The sequence below is a fragment of the Nelumbo lutea genome, chromosome 2 (genome assembly GCF_056320005.1).
Source record: "Nelumbo lutea isolate HS-2025 chromosome 2, American lotus-T2T, whole genome shotgun sequence".
Classification (NCBI taxonomy): domain Eukaryota; kingdom Viridiplantae; phylum Streptophyta; class Magnoliopsida; order Proteales; family Nelumbonaceae; genus Nelumbo; species Nelumbo lutea.
In genome coordinates this window covers 113,347,075-113,368,074 of record NC_142685.1, presented here as the reverse complement: position 1 = coordinate 113,368,074, position 21,000 = coordinate 113,347,075, and the positions used below count along the sequence as shown (strand labels likewise).

The 21,000-nt window shown below is 35.4% G+C and overlaps 2 pseudogenes; both read left to right on the top strand.

The window, feature by feature from the left end:
- The first annotated feature begins 11,696 nt into the window (after window positions 1-11,696).
- On the top strand, window positions 11,697-13,301 carry LOC148872916 (cytosolic sulfotransferase 15 pseudogene; annotated as a pseudogene).
- A 3,490-nt stretch (window positions 13,302-16,791) lies between these two features.
- Window positions 16,792-17,983, top strand: LOC148872915 (cytosolic sulfotransferase 15 pseudogene; annotated as a pseudogene).
- The last annotated feature ends 3,017 nt before the right edge of the window (window positions 17,984-21,000 follow it).

The window sequence follows — 21,000 nt, the reverse complement described above, 5'->3', positions numbered from 1 at the left end:
ATGTCCATTTGGGGATGTCCTAGTCTTTGATGCTAACCATATTCAGTCGTTCGAACTCCCATCAAGGCCATTGGTTCCTTATTTTGAGCTTTATTAGGTGTAGTAGATAAGTGGTAAAGACCATCTTTAATTGGTCCGGTGAGAAGAGGTGTCCCCAGCTGTTTGTTCTTCACGGTAAATCCAGAAGCATCAAACTCAAATGGAACGTCATTGTCTTCACAAAATTGTTTAACGGAGAGTAAATTATGTATAATCTTAGGCACATGTAAGAGTCTATTCAATTTGAAAGTATGAGAATTGGAATGTAAGAGTGAACTTCCAATATGTTGTATATGCAAACCTGTACCATCCCCTACTACGATCTTATCATTGCCTTAATATCTAGAATGAAGAGAAAGATTGTTGAGGTTTGACATCAGATGGTTTGTGGCTCCGGTGTCGGGGTACCAGTCAGTGTCAGAAGAATGTTGTGTATTTGAAGCAATCAAAGCTTTGGATTGCGGCTAAGAATTCAAAGCTTGATAAGTAAGATCAAATCGGTGATAGAATGAGAGAGCAGAATGACCTAAGCAGTCGCAGACCTGACGAGTGATCTTAGGTTGTGACTGGGAAGAGGAATGGTTACCACGTTCATGACCGCCATTTTGACCACCTTGGGATGGACTACCACCATGTCCCTTGTTTGGAGAATTGTTATTGTAGGAAGGTTTGTTGGAGGGGTGATGTATGGTAACATTAGCATCCATGTTGAAATCTGATGAAGTGCGGTGTCATTCTAGTCGTTGCTCATATTGAAGGAGTAAACCATGGAGTTCTTCAAGGGAGATGGGATCAATAGAGTAGTAATGGCCGTTACCAGGGAGTCATAGTCAAGTCCTAGTCCTCTAGTGGTGTATTAAATGATATCATCAGTGGACAGTGTCTGTCCAACAGCAGAGAGAGAATTTGTGAGCACTTTGATTTTCTGCTGGTATTCTGACGTTGGCTTCAACCCCTTCTGTATATGATGCAAATCATTTTTTAATTGCATGATGTGAGCCCTTGAGGTAGAAGCATACATACGGTGGAGACAGCTCCAGGCTTCATGAAAAGATTTGCATCCTACTACTTGAGCAAGAGCACTCTTAGACAGAGTTGCTAGTAACCAGTTTAATAGCAACTTTTCTTGAATTTGCCACAAAACAAAGTTTGGATTCGTGGATGAAGTCCTTACGCCATCTTTTTCTATGGTGATTGTGCATTCAGGGCATCTATTCGGGCCATTGAGATATCCCATCAATCCAAAGCCATCAAGCAATGGCTCATATTGAGCTTTCCACAATAGAAAGTTGTGTTTATTGAGCTTTATTGAAATGTGGTTTGATAGATTTCCGAAGGGAGAAATAGCTGGTGAGAGGGAGAAGGTTTGGGTTGAATAGGAGGATGAGGCCACGGGGCTTTTAGCTCTGATACCAAGATAGAACTAAGATGATTTGGGGATCAAAGTACTGATTATGTGATTGTATTCATTGGTGTATATATCCAAGATGTTTACATGAGATAAAGATGGAGGTTACAGTGAGGGTGAGATAGAGATAATCATTATCCAATTACAACTTAGATGGATAATCTCGTGTAGAGCTAACAATAATAACCTCCAAAGGATGTCTAAGCTCTAGCCAGTGGAACACCTTTCTCCGCAGAAAGTGTTTGATTCAATCTAGTCGCACTCTTAACCACCTGTTTGATACTCTGCATCCAAAATTTGGATTGGTTAGCTTTTTAGATTTCACAAGATATTGGTCCGTTAAGCAATCCAATTTCAAATAACTAATTAACCAAACCTTGTTGTCATCGGTGTAGATCTGAAACTGAAGCTTCTGGTGATGGTGTTTGTGTCTTTGATGGCTTCCGAAGATGAACATGCAGATAGTGGCAGCAGCCGCACCTATGGAGCAAAGAGAACCAATTCCACTAATTCTCCATTTCCAAATGCAATGGCCACCAACATCACATTCCCAATTGGTCTCTTCTTTGATCACTAAATCCTTGTAGTATTCCTTCTTCACCGTCTCTTGCTTAATTGCCTCTTCACCAAAATTCCGGCGGTGGATTGCCTCTTTTTCTCCTCTGTTTGAGGCTCAATTCCAACACTTGTGGACTTTGGCGAGTCCATGAAATTCATGTCGACGAATTTGTTCTCCTTCAGTTTCTTGAAGAAGACTTGCGAGGCAGTGTCCTGATTTGCTGCCATCGCCCCTAGGTTTGGAGCTTTGATCTTCTCCGATATCACTACTGGGATGATACCAATCCCCACAACTAGAACCTCAGGAATTTGTTTCCCTGCCAATTTATGATATGGGGTCTTTCTCTATCCTACGGTCGAGTTGGAAAGTTGTTAGATCAAAGTTGATCGAAAATACTAAAAAACCGACCAACTCGAGTCGAATTTGATTAGATTGATTATTAAAAAGTTAAAATATAAAACAATTATATACTTCTATGTATTTCTATTGTTTAACTTTCGCTTAATAAAACCCGTACATCGAATGGGTCCCTGCTAGTATCATATAAAGAAAACATGATATTGAAAAATTTGTAACCAATCAACCAATATTATAAAGGCGATAATCAATTAGGTGGTCTTTATCAAAATTAAATGTGGTGGGGGAGGTTTGTTTAGTATCATCCTTGATTTTTCTTAAACATTAATATCAATCCTAATATATGTAACTGAGAATTTATCAGACTAAAAAAATAAAAAAAATCAAACTGAAAAAAAAAAATAGAGTATCGATTGTTAAGAACTTTGAATATGTGATTTTTTGTGTATCCAGGGTGTCAATACTTTTAAAGTGCTAATTAGCCTACTGATAAAGTGTCTAACTGATTTCTCATCTTCATCTGGGTTGAGGGTTTTAGGGGTTTGGGGGAGGGATACACCTGTTGTATAGTTCATTTTTAAGAAAAATAAATGTATATCAGTACTTTGAAGCATTAGATTGAATATGTATATTTCTCCTTCTTTGTGACAGCAAAGTGTGAGAGAGAGATTAATAAAAAAGAGATTCTCGTGAGAAAGAAAAAGAGAGTCGGTTGCTTGATATGGTGTACTTGGAATGATGTTGAGATTCAAGAGAGATTAAACTCCAAGGGAGAAGAAAATAAAGTGGGAAGAAGAAAAGTGGAAGTGCAATACCAAATTTATGGCCACATTCCCCTAAAGTGGCCAAATTCCAAAACACCCCTTATTTGAATTTTCGGGGAATTATTGATACGATACGATAAGGGTGTCAATGGATTGGACCCTATCCAATCTAAAATCAATTTGGATGGATTGGATGGACCAACAAGGCATATTGGATTGGACCAATCCGGTCCAAAATATTTATTAGATTGGATTGGACCTGGTCCGTCCATAGCAAATTTATATTAGATTGAGTTGGATTAAGTCAATATCTAGTCCATTGATATAAGATAAGAATATATGTGTCAATGGACCGGATTTGGGTTGAAACCAATCTAAATCAAAATGAATTTGAACAGATTGGACGGTGTAGACATTGAATTGGACTGATTCAAATTGGTCCAAAACATTCATTGGGTTGGATTGGACTTGATTCATTTGTAGTGGACTTACATGGGACTGGATCGGGTTGGACCAAATCCAGTTCAATTGACACCCCTACTTCCAAGGGCCAAAAGCTAATAAACATGAATAGGAAACCGAAATATAAATGGAATATAGATGGGGATTGTGAGAACTTTTAAGGCATACATTGGACTGTATGCCTGAAAATAGAGTTTGGTGGGTGTTAGGTGGATTCCATTAGAGTTGAAACTAATGGAGCTTTTCTAGCATAGCACACGTAGTAATACACTGCATTGCTGTCTCTACGAGATTTTTTCTTTTCTTTGCACTCATAATCCATTGAATAAAGCTCTTGGGTATATAGATGACTTTATTTCACTGTTTTTTGTAAGAAAAGTTGTTCTTTGTCATTCCATTAGAGGAATGTTGTCAAGAGGCACAACCCTCAAGAGATGGTCACATTAATAGAGGCACCACTCTCAAGAAGAGTTACATTTCTTTGTGGAGAATGGAGAGAGTATTTCCCCTATACTTTCTTCTTCTTCTTCTTCTTTACACATGTGATGTTATTGTGATTTATTTTCATATACTCTCCTCTTAAGGTTGTATTTGTCTAAAGTGTAAAAAGGGTTGAGATACCTTGTTTTTTGCCATAAAGGATTGAAATTGTAACTGCAATATTTAGAAGGGAAAATGATTTTAACCCCATTCACATTAATAAATTTGGAGTTCAATTTGGGGGTGTTCGACAATATGGTTGGTTTTGTTTTAAACCAACTGCCACACAGCAAAATTACATTGTTTTTGCTAATATGGTTGTTGTTTTCAAATACAAAACCAACAATGTTGTCGAACACCACCTTAATTGTAACTATGTGTATATCCATTTGCAACAATATCTAAAATATAGATATGGGTTGCCACTTATATGTATCGGTTTTTCAGGTTACTAGCCCATGGCACAGGTGGAATGGCTGAAAGTCCACTTGATTCCGCCCAGTATCCATAGTATTAACCAAAATGTTACCATTTTTAATGCACTCTCTCTCCTACATTTTCTTTCAGGGAAAATCTATGATGTGGGAAAGACATGGTGTCGAAAGATTTTGACCAATCAAAACCCACCCATGAATTTTGATAAATAAAACCTAATTGGCTACTACATTTATGATTCTAGTTAACTGGTCAGATTTTTTCAGATATCACATCTTTTCCATATCATTGTCGAACACTTTCTTTCATTATTATCTATAATTCACTCTTAAATTTTTTCTCTTATTAACTCATATATTTATGACAAATTTTCAAATTCAAATTTGTCTAGCTAGTTGACTTTTCAACGCCATTAAATTACTCCAAGGGGGTGTTCTTTTTTGAGATTTTGATAGGGGGAAGTTGGCCAATGGGATTTTGGTTCCCATTGACCAAGAAACTCATGTTCCCTTTTTAGATTTATGTGGGGATTAGGAAAAATTTATTTTCCTGGATATCGCTTACTCAGGTAAGTGATACCCACCTCCAAGGTGGGTAAATAACCCCCCCTAGTAAGTGATACTAGGGGTGAGCAAATGGGTAGATTCTACCCAGAACCAATTGGAACCAACCTCAAACCAACCCTACCCAATTTGTTACAATGTAGGGTCTAGTTCCAAATTCTTGGAACCAACCCCCACCTAGACCGGTTCTAGGGTCTAGGGGTTTACCCTACCTGAACCGACCTTGGTTGGCCTTGGTGGAACTGAGCTTGCCTTGAAATAAACCCCAAAAATACTTTTAGAGATGTGAAGATTTAAACCCAAGCATCGATGGTTACAAAGGTCATAGTCTCACTTTACCGCTAAGTTACTTAAGTTATTTTTTTCATTTGTTTTCACTTTAGTATTTGAATGTGTACAATAAGTAATGTAAAATCTAATATATACAAAATTTAAATTTAAATTATAAGTTTTGAACCATATATTACTAATCTACACGTTAAGTTATTGAATGTAATCAATAAAGATAATATAAGTTTTAAACTATATTTTATATTCATTGAAAATCAAGTTTTTAAGAACATGCTTCTTATTATTTTTTCTTTGAATGGGGGGGGGGGGGTTAAAGAAAGAAGAAGTTCCATGGGTAAACCCTGGAATCAACCCCAAAGCCACCAAGGCCAGAACCGACCCTGGAACCGACCTTCATAGGGTAGGTTCTGGTTCCAAAAACCTGGAACCAGCCCCTACAAGGTAGGTTCCAAGTTCTGCCATGGAACTGAATCCAACCGGCCCATGCTCACCCCTAAGTGATACCCATCTCCAAGGTGGGTAAATAATTTTTCCACCTGGGGGGGGAAGTTTCTAAATACTTTAAAGAGACAAAAATGCCCCCTTTTAATAATGGAATTTTGTGGCTAAAACAGTAATTGCCTTATTTACTTGGGAAATAAAAGAACATGGGTAAATGCACTTACCCACGAGTAAGTAACTTACCAAAAAGTGAACAGGGCCTAAATTTCATAACCTATAATGTTGTTGGTGTAATAACTACAAATAAGTAAATCTAAACCATGGTCATTAGATTGAAAGATGATAAACCTACCCTGATGTTTTAGTTGCTTGTCACACTTATATGTATTCAAGATCTTAGCTTGTACATTTTCTCTTCTTAGATGATATTTATTAACTAATATAAAAAATTGATTATTAAAATTTATGTATCTATAAATATTAACCCAAATTATATTGATTTTCTGATAATTGAGAAATACTCATCATACATGCATTTTTCTCTTCTTCCATCATTTTGCAACATTTATTAAGTCAGTCCCCATACTTCACACTTCACATTATCACGTAAAACTAATAAAGGATGCATATCTTATGTGTAATATCTTATATATTGTAATCTAGAATTCATATTTTGCGTTATTAATATATTCTTTAGGATTAATTTGAATTTTCATGTCGCATTCATGTGCATCTTATTTTTTCCACTGTATTCATATGTAACCAAAACATATTATATAATACTTCTCTTAAAATTATCTTTTCAATGATCAATACTTTTTGGTTTTGCAATACCTTGAAACTAGATTTGCAAAATCAAATTTTACAATGTGTTCCTCTCTAGCAACAATTAGAAGATGATATCATCAAGAGAGAACCCTCTTGGTTCAGGTCAAATCCTCACCAAAAAAGGTGGTTCACAACAGTAGAACAAAAATAATCTTCTCACCTCAAAGAGAGAACAAACAACTCTTGACAACCTTCTCAGATATGAATAGCAACACAAATCTTATCGTGGATATGGCCTTCATAGCAGATTCTTCTTACTTGAACCCTTCCAAGAAAACCCTAGTCTCAAGAACCCAAAAGTCACCCAACGAATGAGTGTGTTGAGATGAGAGAATGAAGGTCTTTCCTTAACCCTTTCCTTTCCTTACTTGTCTTTTTTATTTTTTTTCTTTTTTCTTTACTTAAAGTGAGTGGGCCCCACCTCATAAGGAAGGGACCCAACAATAGAGATGAGGATTCGAATCTTGTTACCACCAACTTTAGAGGAGAGTTAGTAGTGTATTGCTATGCAATTTGAAAAAGGAGAAACAAAAGAATTATGGCCCATATGGGAGATTCACGGGTATGACTAAATACCAAAAACAAAACACTAAACACTTTTGAGGTGCGGAGTGTCCTCTTTTTCTTTCTTTCTTTCTTTCTTTTTCTTTTTTTTTTTTTTTGGGGGGGGCGGGGGGGGATGAGGGTAGAAGAGGTAAAAATACAGATGATGGGTGATGGCTCGAACCATTCAACAGCCTGGATCAACAGCGGTTTGAAAACACTTAGTAAAATTATGTCAAAATTGTGCCATTTGCATCTCCATGAATTGTTCTCCATTTCTTCCCTCTTTTATTCTTTTGCTTATGGAGTGAGGACTACACCATTTTAGTATTCTCTAAGCAAATAAGGCAACAGTCTAAGCCAAAATTTTCCCCTCTAGCATCTTACCCAATGCTACTTAGACTCAGTTTGGAAAGAGTATAAATACAAATATGTGAGGTGTAAATGCAGCCATGTATCGATCGTAGCTTACATTTACTTTTATAGCTTGCACCGAGAAGGATTTGTTCCCACAAGTTATCCACCCAATTGTTGACGATTTCTATAAGTACACTTGACCTGTATAAAACTATATATAAATCAGCCGGACTATTCCTTTAGTATGTGGGAGGGAGGTTAAAGGAATCGTCCCATTAAAGGAAAACCAGACATGGATGTCAGCCTTTTAACCTATGTCTTTGTTTTGATTTGCTAAAATCAACAAGCCAAATGAAAGGCACAGTCTTCTCTCTCTCTCACATCAAAAACCCATCCTACATTTCAAGCATCTTTTCCAAAAACAAACAAATCATTCAGACTACTCCCCCACCTTTACCCACCTTATCTCTCTCCCTCTCATGTAAAGTTTGAAACAAAGAGGATGTTTGGAACCATAGTGTTGCAAGGTGTTGCAGTCCTTTTAAAGCTCAATTTGAAAGGAGTATAAATACAAATACGTAGAATGCAAAACTTCATATTTTGTATTATTTTATATGTATTTGCCTTCTATACATTTGTATTGTACTCATTCCAAACTGAGCCAAAATTTCAATTAGGGCATCGCATAAGCATTTGGACTTTTATCTTCTAAAAAACTCTTTTGATTGGACAGAAATGAAATATATACAAATGTTTGTACTACTCCTTTGCATAAAGGCTTTGAGAGAAATTTATCTTTTTTAGGTTCATTCATTACTTTATAAAATAAGAATATTCATAGAGGCATTTAGAAATCATCAAAAAGATGCTTCTCCTAACCCTAACAGAAGCATTTCCATTTTCCACTTGAGGTGTCCAATCTCTTATTATGCATTTCATTATATTATGTTCCAAAACATCTCGATATCCTTAACAAAGCTTTATTATGGATAGGTATGGGGGTGGGCTACCCAGTTGTATGAATTTGCATTGGCTTCTCATAAGAGCGTACCCCACAGAACATTCCAACTATACATTGGGAACATCTCCCATGACAAGTACAGGAGATCTAGAGATGTTACCAATGCATACTGAGCAAGGTTTAAAATTTTGATGCGATACGCTTGATACGGGGCGTATCGTACCGTATCTTTGAAAAACAAATATGGGATACACATGAAAATCGGACGTCTCATCTTTTTTCATGTGTATTTGACCCGTATTGAGGCGTATGGGGGTGTATCGAAGTATATCGATGAAAAAGATACAACCAAAAACTGAAAAAAAATAAAGGGGAAAAGCAAGCTTCTTTTCCCTCAAATAATAAGCCTTCTTTCACCCCAAATGACTCTAAAACTCCAAAACTCATTCCTATATAGAATGCTAGATTTGAAAAATTTTGCAAGTAACAAGTGTGAGTTGTTTTTTTTTTTTTTCTGAAAATTTTTCAAATTTTGAAAATATATGGCAAAAATAGGTAAGTTTTTTTTCAATTTTTTATAATATCTTGTGATTTCTTTTTCTCTTGAATGCTTAAATTTATGTTGATCTACATTTCTTACATTCAAAATCATAATTTTTTTTTTGTGTGTTTTTAATAAATTTATGAAAATTTCATAAAGATATTTGGGGAAGTATAAATTAAGAAAAAAACTGAAAATGCAAATTTTCTTTGTCTATAAAGACTAAATATGTTTTAAATCTATGGATTTTTCTATCATATCCATAGAGCAATTGGAATTTTTTCTTTAGTATTTTTTTGATTTTGTATATTTTTAGAATTAAAAAATATATAATAATTAATTATATTTTATCATTTGATCACAACAATTGAATATATTATAATTATATGGATGGTGTATCCTATCCACAAAGCAATTGAAATTTCTTATTTAATAATTAATTTTTATTTTATATTTTTAGAATTAAAAAATAAATAATTAATTGATTATATTTTATCATTTGATCATAATGATTAGACCTGTTCATGGGTAGGCCCGCAGGCTTAAACTCGGGCCAAAAATCCCGACCCGCAATAAATTCGAGTCGGGCTCAGGTTTTGTCAAAATAGCCCAGCCCGACCCGACCCGACCTAAAATTAGACTTAAAAAGGGTTATGTGATTATGTCCATTTGAATAAATTTTTTGATTTAAGAATGTAAAATTGTGTTTTAAAACGTAAAAGAAAGGGAAAAAAACCATATTGAAGGCCCATTGTTCATTTAAATAGGAAAAGAAAACCATATGAATTTTTAATTCTAATTTGAATAGGGAAAATTGTAATTTTTTTATTAGGTCAAGCTTTGGGTTCGGGCTTGGGCTCGGGCATCGGGCTTTTTATCAGGGCCGGGCTCGGGCCCAAGTTATAGGCCCGTTGGTCGGGCCGGGCTCGGCTCAGGCCTAGCGTATTTCCATTAATGATGAGTAAAAAGCCCGGCCCGAGCTCAGCCTGACTTGGCCCATGAACATGTCTAATAATGATTGAATATATTATAATTCTATGGATGATCTATCATATCCACAAAGCAATTGGAATTTCTTCTTTAATAACTATTTTTTGAATATATTATATAATGTTTATTTATTTTTTATAGTTTTTGAAAATAAATAATAAATAATTATTGATTATATTTTCACTTAGAAGTTGTATCAATGCATGTTTTATGGTTGGATTTTTCCCTATCCCATAAAACATTAAAACTTAAGAATTATAATTTATAAATTATAGTTAAGCATATGATTTTTGGTGAAATTATAATTAATAATTACAATATATTTCTTCATAAAACCATTAAAATATATTAACTTAATGTATATACACCTCATTGAGGTTTTATATTTAGTGCTATTGATGTATTTTTATGATTTATTAAAGTATTTATAGTATTTCCAAGCGTATCTATGCATATCTTAGTTTATACATTTACGTTTCGGATACTTTTAACCTTGACACTGAGATGTACAAGCGGGGCGCTAGAACCAACCCCAAGTCCCCTTGTGTAGCCCAAAAGTATAAATCTAGAGTCAGCAACAGAATTTTCGGCGTACAAAATTTGACCATGGCCGACAGCATTTTCATTTCAATCAGATTTTGGAAAACTCGACACCCTCTTCATGTAAACCACATGGAAGGCACGTTTATCATAAGCTTGTTGAAGCACATTATCATCAAATTATGAATTGCAAGTAGCTAGAAATGAATAACATTAACGTGTTAAAAATAAAATAGGACAAGATCCCCACCTTGGCATGGCAGAAGATTGTTCGACTGCCAAATGTCTTACTTGTGGATCGTATGCCTTGTGAAAATGGACACACCAGGAACCATAGGAGAGTGCAGAAGTGTACATGTTCCTCTGGCTGGAGCTTAAAACTCTTTCAAGGAATTCTCTATCAGCCTTGAAAAAGGGGAAATCATGTTAAGAATAGTTTCCATTTGCACTCAACCAATACAACAACATTTACATTCTTCAGAATTAGCACATCTCCACCAGCAAAATATCTGAAACTAAACAGCAAAATTAAATTACATCTCCACCAGGGATCTTCAATGAAGATCCATCATTCCATCCCCTGTACTCTTCCTAGCAAACCAGTCCAACCGTTGTCTGAGTCGATAATTAGGACAGTTTGACTGTATGGGTTAGTGGTTTATTGACTAAATCAACAATTTTTAGATAAAAAAAAAAAAAAACAATTTTGGGGTGAAATGAAACTGATTAAGTGATCGATTCCCAGTTTTTTCAGTCCAACCATCCGATCTGATCCGATTTTAAAAACACTGGTTACATGTGAATTTTTTGGCTCATAAAAAAGGGCATTTTCTAAATAACCCCCTATGCTTTAACGAATTTACTACTACCCTATAGTTTATAATTTGCGTTTCACTAAACCCCATAAGTTGCAACCCATTTACTTTTGTTCGACCTTTTGTTAGATAAAAGAGATGGACAATTTTGTATGGGAAATCTGGGGAGGTAAAGGTCCCAAATCACATCTTTGCCGCTTCCTACATCCTGTTTTCATCACTTCACGCCAAAGTGCATTATTGTGGACTCCACAGAAGACTGACAATGGAACAAATGGGTCTTTTTAGATCGGATTTAGTTCTCTATAGCTTTTTTTTTTTTGTTTTGGTAAAGAGCATTTTCATCCTGAAGGAAGCTGCTTATCTGGGCAAGGCTCTATGTTCGTATAAAGTGTTGAGAGGTCCCAAGTTTGCTTGTTGATCAATCTCTCATCTCATCTTATCTGGGCAAGGCTCTATGTCGACGATCCAAGCTCCTCCTTGTCCTAAATATTTGCAGGAAGAAGAGGAACTGATCAATAAGGGAGAGATTAAGCACGTAATCTCCTCCCAACCAAGAGAAAAAGGTTGGATCTTAGATCATTTGTATCAGTACCAAGGCTTTTGGTTCTCAGCTAGGGTACTACAGGCAATGCTCAGATGTCGAGGAGATTTCAAAGCTCAGGACAGCGACTTACTCCTTGTTACCAATCCCAAATCAGGGACCACTTGGTTGAAAGCCATTACCTTTGCCACTGTGAACCGTAAGCGTTACTCTTTCTCTCATCACCACCCACATGAACTTGTACCCTTTTTAGAGCTCGATCTCTACGTCCATGGCAAAGTTCCTGACCTTGACACCTTCACCTCTCCAAGGCTCTTCTCTACTCATCTCCCATATATATTGCTCACGGAATCCGTCAAGGACTCCAAATGCAAAATCGTTTATCTCTGTAGGAATCCTAAAGACACCTTTACTTCATTTTGGCACTTCGCAGGCAAATTGAAATCCTTTAGTGGTCGAGAACCCATTTCACTGCAAGAGTCATTTGATAGTTTCTGCAAGGGGGTCTACGAGTGTGGACCTTTCTGGGACCATATTTTGGGGTATTGGAATGAAAGCTTGAAACGGCCTGATAGGGTGTGTTTCTTCAAGTATTTAGAGATGAAGGAACAACCTACTGCCCACCTCAAAAGGTTGGCTGAGTTTCTGGGTTACCCATTCTCTCCAGAGGAAGAACACAAGGAAGGGGCAGTGGAAGAGATATTAAGGTTGTAAAGTTTTGACCATTTGAGCAATTTAGATGTGAACAAGAACGGGAAACTGGAGTCGGGAGTGGAAAAAAGGATGTTCTTCCTGCGGGGCGTTGTCGGAGATTGGGTGAACTGTCTTACGCCTGAGATGGTGGAGCCGCTCGATCGGATCATAGATCAAAAGTTTGGGGGTTCTGGCTTGACGTTCTAAAGCCAGCCTGTACTTATTGTTTTCAAGCATAACTACTTTGCCAGCATGTGGATGTATGAATAATATTTACCGATCCAAGTGAAATTGGATTGTTCTCTGGTTAACAGTTTCCGTCGATCGGTAATCAGTGGTGTCGTTTTATTTGTTTTTGAATAATATTTGCTTCCAGCTTGTGCATCTAAAAATGTTCGTTTGCTTCCTGCTTGCTGAATACTGTACCTTTCCAATCTGATGCATGGAGTCATGGACTAATACTTGAAGTTCAAGTAGGAGCGGAAGGAATTCATGTTTATATATTATTGCTTGTTATAATTATATATAGTACACCGTGATGGCTAGTTGTATTACAGATAGATGTTCAAGTGCTCTTTACTTTGTATTTCACTCTAGTTTTGGAATTCTGATATTAGAATCATTCTGTGCATGGTGATGCCAAATGTAATTGAAAATGAGAATTGACATATGGAGGTATTCTTAATTTCTTATCCCTAAAACTGGCTGAGGTGTATTTTGTTTCTAAGTTATGTCACAGGTTTATATTTGGTTTAGTTTTGGTCTGTGTTTCTCATCTTCTTAGGAGGCCAAGTTGTGATTATAGCATTATAGTGTGACATAGGAAAATGTTGGCCAGATTTTCTTATTGTATTCCAAATTTTTTCACTTTTTTCATTGTATAACCTCTCTTAGGAGGGCATATTTTTAGCAGAATTAGACCAGTCCAGATTTAATGGTCCAAAGTGTGTATTGGACTGAATTGAACCTGGTTCATCCATAATGAATTTATATTGGACTGGATTGGATTAAGACAATATCTAATCCTTTGATAGAAGATAAGAATATAGGTGTTACTGGATCGGATTGGACCAAAGCCAGCCCAATTGACACCCATATTTTTTGGTGCATCATTTGTGCTTTCATATAAGTTACTCTTGAAGGGTTTTCTTTTTCTTTCCTCTTTCTTTTTTGGTTTTTTTTGGATTACATATTACACATACAGGAGATTAAGGTAATGTTTGGCTTCGATGCTGTTTTCGGAGAAAGTGTGGTATGGAGCAACGGTGCTCGAAAGATCGTCCTATTGTAAATGGTGCTCCAGATCATGCATTGAAAATCGGGAAAGTGTGGTATGGAGCAATGCCAAATTCAATGGTTGCTGAGAAAGCGATGCATTGCAGTCAGTGGTGCAATGAGATGGCATCATCTTGGACGTTGGATAATATAAATCAATGTTGAAAACATTGCTGTCAAAACTGATACCAAACAAAACTAGTGTTGTTTTCTCAAAAAATACTTATGTGACAGTACTGGTTGCAAACAAAAAATAAATATCATTTTTTGAGAAAACGGTACTTACAACTTCACATGCCTAGTCCGTTATTATGAAAAAATGGTACGACTCCTAGCACCGATGGCAAACACCTACTAAGGGGGTGGGGACAAAAAAATGGTGCATGTGAGGTACACTGACCTTAACACGGAGAGACTGCAATTACAAGGGTGTGATACCATGCATGCATGTTTGGAAGGACACCAATTGACCATTCACCACTTGATCATCCATAGGGGATGAGGTAAGTTTGCTTGCAAAGTGATATTGCTTTCTTGTTGGTCTTGTTAGACATGATCCTTCGATAGTAGGGGTGTGAACGGAGCGAATTCAAATCGAATCAAGCTCGGTTTGAATTTGAAACTTATTAAATAGATGACTTTTTGAATTCGATTTGATATCCAGTGATTTCTTAAAGCAATACATCAAATGCAAATTCGTCTATATAATCAAATATTTGAATTTGATTTGGATTCAAAATACATTTTTAATACTAACCTCTTCACCAGGGGAGGAAGAAGAAACCTGGTTTGAAGTTTTTTTTCTTTTTCGTTCCCTATCGATCTAATTTTCAAAAAACAAAGAAAAAATTTAATTTTTTTGAACCATAGCCATCTATTTGATGTCGCTACAACAAGCGTCGCCATTAGTGTGGTTTGCAACAAAGAGATTGTCCACCATGTTTATGTGCTCTGCAACATCAAGAGGGAAAGAGAGCAAGAAATAGGGAGAGAGGAAGAGAGAGAAAGTGACTAAGAAACAAAGAATAAAAAATACTTGTATGTAAAAAATAAAAAAAGAAATAAAGAAACGGAAATTAACATTAAAACTTTCAAGTTGCATGGACCTAAACAAGATAAGCTGAGAAGAAGAAATGTTATAGAGTAAGAACCGAGGAAGAAGAAAGATGAATAGTAAATGAAAAGTACAAAAAAATTAATGAGATAAAGACTTTTAATAAAAAATATTAAAATATTATTTTGTCTGTTCCAAAATCATCATAACATCTATATCCGCTCAATTGTTTTATTATTAAAATAAACAAGTATTATAATATTACTTTATTTGAATGAAAATCATCATAGTATCTCTTTCTTCATTCAATTATTTATTATTAAAATAATATTATAAAAGAAAATTTTCAAAATTCATTATTTATTGTATTTCAACAAAATAATATATTAATTATATTGAATCTCGAAGTCGAACTTGAATTTTTGAATACCATTTACCCCTATCTGGCAGACTGGCACCGGGTTCATTTTGTTTGCTTTTGTATTACTGGAATTTGAATAAGGCTGGTGTGTTCGATTTTGTGTGTTGGGTCATATGTCTGTTAATGAGTTTGTCTTACACACTAAAGGTCCCTAGTTCAATCCTGGGCAGCATCATTTGCATTTTGTATGTCTGAAATATGTAAAATATTGGATATTATAGATCAAATATTTGATTTTACAAAAATAATAGTGATCAGTGTTATTTGGATAGAAAGTGAGAAAAATATGTAGCTACTTCTATTATGAATGTTGTCCATATCTCATCTGTTGTTTTTAAGTTTTTGCCTTACCATATGCCCTTTGGGTTTCACTTGAAATACAAGTGAATTATGTCAAGAATGAACCTAGCTCCAACTCCATTCCCCACGCTATGACCCAGTTGATATTTTCAGTGCAAAATGTTTAAATAATAACAATTATGATAAATAATAGAAGTTACAACAAATATAAGCCATTATTTCCTTCCTACATTTACACTAAAAATATATATACATATGTAATTGTATCTATACTTTTATATAATTATTTATACAAGCTAACAAAGAAAGGAAAAAAAAAAAAAAAAAGAGAAAAAAGAGAACTTGCCCAGCCGCCATGCCACTTTACATTTGTTTGGAGTAAGGAGCCGTCTGTTTTTCTAGAACACGGGTGCTAAACTCCTCAACACCTAACCTCTAATGCAAAGCCCTCCCAATTCCCAAATGGGTTTTAACTCATCCAAAAAAACATTCAACGCCTCCAAATTATACCCTTAGTTCTGTTCATTAGAAACAAAGCACGATGATTTTGATTTATTTTTCAAACTCATTCACATTGGACAACACCCCATTTTTTATTCATGGTCGTGGCCATGCACATGGAATAAATTGGACCCTTTTCTTGGAAATAATCTCTCACACAAAAGATACAATTCCTATTAGTCTATTCATCAACAACTGTGTGATTTGAAAAAAAATAAAAATATTTTTTTTTCTGTATTTACGTTCTTTCTATCAATTTCTCTTACTCTCTCTCTACATATCATTCTCCCTTAATTTCTTTTTCTCTTTCTCTCTTGCTCTCTCATTTTTTTTACACACTTATATGGTATTAATCGATCATATAAAAGAACATGATACTAATTTGGTATGGTTCAAAAATCATTACACCAATTCGATAAAAATTCATAAGAAACACTTGGATATGAAAGTATCACACACGTAATATAAATTTATAACTTGATTTTACAAGTGGTTGATCCCAAGTTGATAGAAATTTATAACTTGATTTGTCTCCACCTAATCCCCTTAGAAAGATGTTAATATGAAGTGTTGAGAGGTCCCAAGTTTACTTCTTGTTCATTTTTCTCATCTCATCTGGGCAAGCCTCTATGTCGACGACCCAAGCTCCTCCTTGTCCTAATTTGCAGGAAGAAGAGGAACTGATCAATAAGGGAGGAACTGAGCATCCTCCCTACCAAGAGAAAAAGGATGGATCTTAGATCATTTGTATCAGTTCCAAGGCTTTTGGCTCTCAGCTAGGGCACTACCGGAAATGCTCAGATGTCAAGGACATTTCAAAGCTCAGGACAGCGACTTACTCCTTGTTACGAATCCCAAATCAGGCACCACTTGGATGAAAACTATTACCTTTGCCATTGTGAACCGTAAGCGTTACTCTTTCTCTCATCACCACCCACTACTCACTACAAACCCACATGAGCTTGTACCCTTTTTAGAGCTCGATCTCTACGTCCATGGCAAAGTTCCTGACCTTGACACCTTCACCTCTCCAAGGCTCTTCTCTACTCATCTCCCCTTTACTTCATCTTGGCACTTTGCAAACAAGTTGAAATCCTTTAGTGGTCGATAACCCATTTCACTGCAAGAGGCATTTGATAGTTTCTGCAAGGGGGTCTGCGAGTATGGACCTTTCTGGGACCATATTTTGGGGTATTGGAATGAAAGCTTGAAACGGCCTGATAGGGTGTGTTTCTTCAAGTATGAAGAGGTGAAGGAACAACCTACTGCCCACGTCAAAAAGTTGGCTGAGTTTCTGGGTTACCCATTCTCTCCAGAGGAAGAACACAAGGAAGGGGCAGTGGAAGAGATATTAAGGTTTTGCAGTTTTGATCATTTGAGCAATTTTGATGTGAACAAGAGAGGGAAACTGGAGTTGGGAGTGGAAAAAAGGATGTACTTCCAGCCGGGCGTGGTCGGAGATTGGGTGAACTGTCTTACGCCTGAGATTGTGGAGCCGTTCGATCGGATCGTAGAAAAAAAGTTTGGGGGTTCTGGTTTGACGTTCTAAAGCCAGCCTGTAGTTGTTGTGTTCAATCTTACTTTGCCAGCATGTGGATATATAAATAATATTTACCGATCCAAGTGAAATTGGATTGTTCTCTGGTTAACAGTTTCCGTCGATCGGTAATCAGTGGTGTCGTTTTATTTGTTTTCGAACGATATTTGCTTCCTGCTTGGGCATTTAAAAATGTTTGTTTGCTTCCTGTTTGCTGAATGTACTGATGCATGGCCTAATACTTCGAAGTTCAAGAAGGAACGGAATGAATTCATCTTTATATATTATTGCTTGTAATTAATTATATATTGTACACTGTGATGCCTAGTTGTATTACAGATTGATGTTCCAATGCTCTTTGCTTTGTATTTCACTCTAGTTTTGGAATTCTGATATTCAAATCATTCTGTGCATGGTGATGCCAAATGTAATTGAAAATGAGAATTGACATAAGGAGGTCTTCTTAATTTCTTATCCCTAAAACTGGCTGAGGTGTATTTTGTTTCTAAGTTATGTCACAGGTTTGTATTTGGATTGGTTTTGGTCGGTGTTTCTCATCTTCTTAGGAAGCCAAGTTGTAATTGTAGCATTATACTGTGCCATAGGAAAATGTTGGCCAAATTATCTTATTGTATTCCAAAATTTTTCACTTTTTTCATTGTATAACCTCTCTTAAGAGGGTATTTTTTAGCAGAATTAGACTAGTCCAGATTTAATGGTCCCAAGTGTTTATTGGACTGAATTGAACCTCGTTCATCCATAATGAATTTATATTGGACTGGGTTGGATTAAGCCAATATCTAATCCTTTGGTAGAATATAAGAATATAGGTGTTACTGGACCGGATTGGACCAAATCCAGCCCTATTGACACCCATATTTTTTGGTGCTCTGTTTGCGCTTTCATATAAGTTACTCTTGAAGGGTTTTCTTTTTCTTTCCTCTTTCTTTTATGGTTTTTTTGGATTACATATTACACATACAGGAGATTAAGGTGATGTTTGGCATCGATGTTGTTTTCTGAGAAAGTGTGGTTTGGAGCAACGGTGCTCCAAAGAATGCCCTCTTGTAAACGGTGCTCCAGACCACGCCTTGAAAATCCGGAAAGTGTTGGCTGGAGCAATGCCGAATTCAATGGTTGCTGAGAAAACAATGCATTACTACCAGCGGTGCAATGGTATGGCAACATCTTCGATGTTGGATAATATAAATCAATATTAAAAACGTTGCTGCCAAAACTGGTACCAAACAAAACCAATGTTGTTTTATCAGAAAATGCCTATGTGGCAGTACTGGTTGCAAATAAAAAATAAACACCATTTTCTGATAAAACGATACTTTCAACTTGACATGCCTAGCACCGTTATTATGAGTAAGCAGCGCGATTCTCAGCAACGATGCCAAACACCTACTAAGGGGTGGGACAAAAAAATGTGTGTGTGAGGTACACTGACCTTAACACGAAGTGACTGCAATTACATGGGTGTGATACTATGCATGCATATTTGGAAGGACACCAATTGACCATTCACTGAATTGATCATCCATAGGGGATGAGGGAAGTTTGCTTACAAAGTGATATTGCTTTCTTGTTGGTCTTGTTAGACATGAGCCTCTAATAGTACGGGTGTAAACGGAGCGAATTCGAATCGAATCAAGCTTGGTTCAAATTCAAAATGATTAAATAGATGACATTTGAACTCGATTTGATATCCAGTGGTTTCTTAAAATAATACAGCGAATTCAAATTAGTCTAAATAAGAAACAAAGAATAAAAAATACTTGTATGTAAAATATAAAAAAAGGAATGAAGAAACGAAATTTAACATTAAAACCTTCAAATTGCATGGACCAAAATAAGACAAGCTGAGAAGAAGAAATGTTATAGAGTAAGAACCGAGGAAGAAGAAAGATGAATAGTAAATTAAAAGTGATTGAAATGAAAAGTACAAAATAATTAATGAGATACAAGACTTTTGATAAAAAATATTAAAATATTATTTTGTTTGTTCCAAATCCTCATAACATCTGTAGCCGTTCAATTGTTTTATTATTAAAACATAATAAGTATTAAAATATTACTTTATTTGAATGAAAATCATCCTAGCGTCTCTTTCTTCATTCAATTATTTATTATTAAAATAATATTATAAAATGAAATTTTCAAAAGTCATCAGTCATTGTACTCCAACAAAATATATTTTAATATATTTATTTAATATGAATATAATTGCATCACTAATATCAATATATGTATAATATATATTATCGAATCGAATCGACTCCTATTCGAATTCGATTTGATTAATTACAATCACATTTGATCGTCAATGACATTCAAATAATCTGAATACGATTTGATTATATTGAATCTCAAATTCAAAATTGAATTTTCAAATACCGTTTACACCCCTATTTGGCAGACTGACACCGGGTTCATTTTGTTTGTTTTTGTATTATTGGACTTTAGATAAGGCTAATGTGTTGAATGGATTGGGTTGGGTCATATGTCGGTTAATGAGTTAGTATAATTTTAAATGAGGATAGTATTTTGTCAAAGATTGGGTTGGGTCCCCAGTTTGATCCTGGGCGGCATCATTTGCTTTTTATATGTGTGAAATATGTAATATACTAGATATTATAGATCAAATATTTCATTTTACAAAAATAATAGTGATCAGTGTTATATGGATAGAAAGTGAGAAAAACATATAGCTATTTCTAATATGAATGTTGTCCATATCTCATCTACTGTTTTTAATTTTTTGCCTTACCCTATGCCCTTAGGGTCTCATTTGAAATACAAGTGAATTATGTCAAGAATGAACCTAGCTCCAACTCCATTCCCCACGCTATCACCCACTTGATATTTTCAGTGCAAAATGTTTAAATAGTAACAATTATGATAAATAATAGAAGTTACAACAAATATAAGCCATTATTTCCTTCCTATATTTACACTAAAAATATATATACATATGTAATTGTATTTATATTTTTATTAATATACTATGCCTAAGGTCAGAAGGAAATTACCATAGGATTTCTTTGATTAAAACACTGCCTGGCAAGAGAGGATCAAACACTACCTGGCAAGAGAGGATCTCTCCCTTGACTGTAAGGTGCAGTGCTGCACTCTCTACTCACATGGATCCCAAGAATTAAAACTTTTTGCAAACATTTTGAAACCATAAAATATATATGCATATCTCTATATAAATACATTTTGCAAAAACAAATTTCAACAGTTGAAATCAACTGTCGATAGTTTAGGTTTCCATCAAAGAGAGTGCATCCCCGAT